This window comes from Emiliania huxleyi (genome assembly GCF_000372725.1).
Source record: "Emiliania huxleyi CCMP1516 unplaced genomic scaffold EMIHUscaffold_763, whole genome shotgun sequence".
NCBI classification, from domain to species: domain Eukaryota; phylum Haptophyta; order Isochrysidales; family Noelaerhabdaceae; genus Emiliania; species Emiliania huxleyi.
In genome coordinates, this window is record NW_005196288.1 from 4824 (window position 1) to 11062 (window position 6239).

The window sequence follows — 6239 nt, forward strand, 5'->3', positions numbered from 1 at the left end:
CCCGATCGACGCGTGCACAACATGGTTTACGTTTTCAAGCGCAAACGTGACGGTACTTGCAAGGCTCGCATCTGCGTCCAAGGTTGCTCAATGCAGGCTGGTGTCGACTTCGACCAAAGTTGGGCCGGAACTAGCCGCTCCAGCACCAATCGAACGCTTTGCGCATACGCGGCTCGCTACGGCTGCGGTATCCGCGAATTTGATTGGACGGCGGCTTACCTTCAGGGCGATATCATCGATGGCGAGGCCGTCTACTGCCACGTCCCTCCCGTCCCTGGCGGCGACAACTCACCGCGCATCTGCCGCGTTGTCAAGCCCATCTACGGCATGCCGCAAGCCGGTCGCCGGCTTCAACGCAAACTGTTCGTGTGGTTCGAGTCTCTCGGCATGCGAAAGCTCGACGATTCAGATGGATGCGTGTACGTTTACGACGATCCGGCCGGCAACGAGATCCTGGCAGTCGGGCTGTACGTCGACAACCTCACCATCGTGCATTCCGCGCCGCTACAGCCAAATGGAGATCCAGTCGATCCAAACTCGTTCTACGCAACGCTAATCGATCGGCTCCAACGCGATTGGGAGGTCGAGGACGAAGGCCGCCTCGACGACATGCTCGGAGTAGAGATTGACCGTCACGACCATCTTCTTCACTCTGCACCAAACCAAGTATGTCGGCAAGCTTCTTCAACGCTTCATGCCAGAGCCGCCCTCTGGCCTCGATAGCCGCAAGGTGCTGCCTCACTCCAGCGCTTTGCCGAAGATCGTCGATGCAATCTGCAACGATCCGAATCGAGATCCAGCCAACCCGTCGCACCCGGAGCTCGTGAAGCCGACTCAAGAAAAATGCGGTTCGCTAATGTACCTCGCGACGAACACTCGCCCTGACATTGCTTACCCGCTGAACCAGATTTGTCGGTGCATGGCGAACCCGACTCCGGAACTCATGCGCGAGCTCGACCGCATCTTTGTCTACCTGCACTACAACCAGACAATCGGCCTCACCTACGATGCAAAGCCGACCCGGCTGACCGCTTCAAGCGACGCTTCGTGGGAGACGCGGTATTCGACCTCCGCTTGGCTGATTCATTGGCAAGGCGCTGTCCTCTCGTGGGGATCGAAGAAGCAGAATTGTGTCGCCCTCTCCTCGTGCGAGTCGGAGATCATCGCGCTGTCCGAGGCCGCAAAGGAGGTCGTGTACTTCCGCAAATTGCTCAAGGGGATCGACTCCTCGCTCGTGCCCGTGGATCGCCCCACCGAGCTCGTCACCGACAGCAAGGCCGCGCACGACCTCTCCTACAACCCGGAGCACCACGCGCGATCCAAGCACTTCCTGCGCCGCCACTTTTACGTACGCAACGCCGTCGAGTCGTTCGAGATCACCGTCCCCCTCGTCAAGACGGCCGACAACCTCGCCGACTTCCTCTCGAAGCCGCTGCTGTCGCCGCGCTACTTCGAGATGCGCGACGCGATCATGAACATCAAGAAGGAACGTTCGGGTGTGAACAACGAGTGATTCCTCTTGCCGAATTGTCGACTACTTCGCGCTACAGTAGCTGCTGCTCTTCCTGGTGCGCACAGTCGCTGCCTTCAGTTCAATACAGCCCCGACGCCTTCAGCATCGGTCCTGGGGGGGGCGTCTGAATTCGGACGCCTGTGCCACCCTCCACACACTACACACTACACACAGTGTACTATGGTGTGTGTAGTACGTCTACAAGTTGCTATGCCGGCATTTTCGACCGGCTGAGCCCCCTGCCTGCTCCCCCCCCCCCCCCCCCCCCGGCCCCCTCCCCCTCCCCCTCCCCTGGCACAGCTGGGAACGAAGCCTGTGCCCCCCCCCTCATCTCTCTTGCAGGCGAGGGAAACACAACTCGAATGATGGGCTTGCCCATCCCGGAGTGGTTCGATTCCACGCAAATCCGAGACGGTTACGGACGCGTCGTGTGATGGTCTCAGGCCCAGTGAGGTAGTGCATCTGACCACTCCTGATCCTGCTGAACAAGCTCCTCTTGTAGCTCGATCGGTCACACCGCCATCGCCGTCGGGGAGAGGGGGGACGACACTGCTTCGGCAGCGTGCACCTCGATCCTGTACCGTGTTTGTTATGACCCCCCCCAATGAACATACCAGTGAGGGAGGGCGAGACGATCGAGGGGTCCCGTACCACGCGGAATCGGCCCTATCCAGTGCTCAAGTGCTCAAGATACCAGGCCGGTACCCCAAAGGCACCGATCCTGCCGATCCCCCAAAACGGAGGAGGTTAGGGGATAGCCAGGCGGCGGCAATCGGCCTGATTTCGCGCTCAAAATAGCGTTTGAGACCTCGACAGTCTCGCCAGCCGAGGCCCGTGAAGAGGCCACCCTCGCTAGAAGCGCCTCTCCAGCCCTCGCTTTCGCTCTCATGCGCGACGCTGGCCAGGCTATGTAGGTGCGCGCTGCCGCCCAATCGACGCGCTCCCCCGCCCAACACCCCTACCCGCCGGGCAGCGCGCCATCCAGATGGCCGCCCCGACCCTCACTTCCGGCTGCGCGCCCACGCGCCTCTCGCCGTGGCGCCCACTTTGGAGACCTGGTACGACTGCCGTGGGTGGACCTGCAGCGCCGTGGTAGCGTTCGGCTACCACTGATACCCTGCTTGACCCCGCGTGCAAGTCTCCGGGGCCAGATCCATTGCAACCACAACTATACCAGCGCTGAAGGAAAATAAATAAATAAAAACGGACACCTCTCTACTGTGAGGTGGGTAAAAAGGAACAGGTCCCCGCCCTTGCGATGTTTGTGCAGGGTTCTTTGTGGGTGTGGTCGGCGACTAGCCGGGGTCGTCCTCCCGGTGGGGGACTAGCACTAGCCGTCTTCCACATGGTCCCTCGGGTCCCGGCCGCCCTTGCACGGGACCATGTTCGTCCTCGTGTTGGTCACGAGCTCGACCTCGCTCCCGACCGCAGGTGCGTCGATAATGCTGAGCCCCTAGGGCGATCAGCCGGCCGCCATCACACGCCTCCGAGCTCGACTACGCCGCCACCATCACTGCCGATAGCCACGACGCCCGTCGCTTCCTTCTCCGCCGCCACCGCAGCCGCAGCTGCCGCCATCTGGCCGCTCGCTGGCTCCGCCACCTCCGCCACCGAGGCCTGCGCTGCGGCGAGGGAGCACGAGGCCGGCGAGGAGCGCGCGCACTGCGTCGCATAATTGGCCTACCCGCCGCGAAGCGCCACGGTCCGGGCGCGGGCGCGGTCGCCGCCGCCCATCGGATTCGCCTCCTCCCTCGCGCATACTCTAGCGTGCGCCGGTGGCAGAGGACCGTTCGACACCTCGCGCCGGCCGAGCAGGGCAGCCTCACCGCTCCGACCGGCCACGACGGGGCGCAGGGAGCGGGCGAGTCTGGCGGCTCGTCGAGTCCGGAAGCAGCGATGGCCATGGCGCGTGCGAGCTCACCAGCGCCGCTCAGCGCGGCTCGGGTCGTGTGTGTACTGTGTTGGGGAGTCAGGAGAAACGGGAGCGTGGGCGGGTGCCAGCGCCGGAGGGGAGGCGAATGGTTGGCGCGGCCCGTTCGGCCGCCTCTAGCGTGCGCGCGCGCGGATCTAGTTCCCCGCAAAAATGCATGTGCGCACTCCTTGATATCTACAACAAGGTAGCGCTCACGAACACGGGGCGAGAGGCAGTGTCAGAGGGTCAGATTTCAAATCTTGCGGTCGGTCGCCAAGACGCGTCCCTAAGCTTTATACGGGCGCGTGGAGCACCGGACCACTGATCAGTGGTCGAGTTCGTGCATTCCGGCCGCACACAGAAGGCCGCGAGGCCAGTGGGCTGCGCCCCAAACGACCCGTCGTGGGTGCATGAGGCGGGTCAGTGCTCAAACTTTACCGGTATGAGACCGGTATTTGGCGATATTTTGATTAGTTTTGGAGTGGTATGGTATAGTGGTATGCGAAAGTGGTATGCGGGGTTTTCATTAGTTGTAGCGGCTGTCGGTGTGGTCCCGGGGGCGAAACCATGCAAAAGTGCGGGTATTACCCGGGTATACCCGGGTTTTTCCAGGTATACCCGCAAAATACCCGGTATTTTGCCGATTTTGCCGATTTTGCCACCAAGAAGGCACTCACACTGGGCAAACCAGCCGATTTCCCTCCCGCTAAATCATTACGGACCCGTATCATCCTCCGGGCGCGGTAAAAGGCTCCCCAGGGCCGGTCCATGACATGAACCAATAGACACAAGCAAAAAAAACCGCACCTCTAAAGTCCTCGAGGAACTAAATTCCTCACCTCTTCCTTCTACCAGCCGTCTCTACATGATGTGTGGGGGCTCGGGGGGCGGGGAGAGTGGGCTCACCCGGCACGTACATCTCCTGCGGCTTGGTTTCGGCCCTCCTGGGGCGCGTCACCGCCAGCGGCTGGGTGGCAGCAGGCTCCGCGGCAGGGTCCTCGGGGGCCGGCGAAGGCGCCGGGGCGTGCCCGATCCCGGCCGGTGAGCTCTCCATCGTCGGGAGAGGCGACGCAGAGAAGCGCCCAGATGGCTGCCAGTAAGCGCGCGGCGCTGATGTTGGGCTCGCTCTCTGGAGACGCGCCCGCCGCGTTTGCCAAGGAGAGCTCACTCAAGTTTTTTAGCGGGAGGAAGCCAGGTGGGGTTTAGCCCAATGTGCTCCGACTCGCTTTGATTTCCGTGAGGCAACTGGTATCCCGTACCACTTTTTGATTAGTGCAGGCCTTGGGTTTGATTAGCCAAAAACTCCCATACCGGTAAAGTTTGAGCACTGAGGCGGGTTGCGCGCGCGTGAATGAAGCGCCGCTCTCGCGTTCAGAGGTGCCGTGGTAGGTACCGTGGCGAAATGTGCCCGCAGATCCTCGCGTCTCCGACGAACTGCCAACTATACCAGCCGCGATGAGCTCGGCGGCCCTGCTGGCCGATGCATGGGCGCGCAGCCGGAAGTGAGGGTCGGGGCGGCCATCTGGATGGCGCGCTGCCCGGCGGGTAGGGGTGTTGGGCGGGGGAGCGCGTCGATTGGGCGGCAGCGCGCACCTACATGGCCTGGCCAGCGTCGCGCAAAAGAGCGAAAGCGAGGGCTGGAGAGGCGCTTCAAGCGAGGGTGGCCTCTTCACGGGCCTCGGCTGGCGAGACTGTCGAGAGCAAAAAGCAAACGAGCCGTTTTGTCCTGTGCATGGCCAAGTCGAAGGGTGTGTCGAAGCGGAACCTGGAGACTGCCATCGAGGGGTTCACAAAGACGGCCTGGGCGCCGCGTGTCGCCGCGCGTCGGCCGCCTCGATGCCTACCCAGAGGCCAGAGCCGGCCACACATGCGGACGAGCGCATGGCGGAGGGCGCCATCGACGGGGACGCGGAGAGCTACGAGGTCGCCGGGCCGTACGCCAACGCGCTTCGTCTTCTCTCGCTTCGACGCACCGAGGCTGGGGCCGCCCCTGGCGGCGCCCCCGGCGCAAGGACCAAGGTCCAAGGAACGCTGACGGCGACGGAAGCGCCGGTTGCGCTCGCCGCACGCGCGGAGGATCAGTCTGTCTGTATGCGAATGCGGCTGCCGCTGCCTTTGAACTCCCCGGCGTGGCCGCCCCAGCAAATCTGACCAATATGGTTGCAACCGCGGCCGCGGCCGCGACGGGTAGAGCCACCCCGCGGGAGCGAAAGCCGCCTCGCGCGCCTCAGCCCGCCGGGCCCCTCGGCGGCCAGTGTGGGGTGGATACGGCGGTGATAAACCCCTCTGACAGCAGCGCCTCACGGCGTGGGCTGCGAGGTCACTCGGGGTGACCCAGGGGGCGGCGGGGGAGCAATCTCCCGCCGGAGCAGCGGGTGATATTCCCGCTACTCGCTCGAGTTTGAGGTGCGCCGCGCCTCGCCTGTGCTGCCTTCCCGGCTGCCCCAGCCGCCCTCACCGTCCTCATCCCCTCCCCCACCCCCTCCCCCTCAGGCTCTCGCCACCGCCGCTGCCGCTGTCTCCGCCACAGCCGCCGCCGTTTCCCTCCCCCCCACCCCCTCCGACGCCGTCGCCTCCGCTGCTCCCGCCACCACCGCCGGCCGCCTCAGCTCTCCCTCGCCCACCTCCCACACACCATCACCGCCCTCCGCGCGTCCCCGCACGCCGCCTCCGCGCCCCCACGCCCCCACGACGACCTCCCGCCCCGCCCTCCCCGCGTCTCAGACCTTTGGCCGTGCTCCGCTCGGGGCGACTCGGCGCCGCCGTCGCGAGCACGCCGCCCTCGCCCCCGCCACCTTCGGCCCTGCCTTCCTT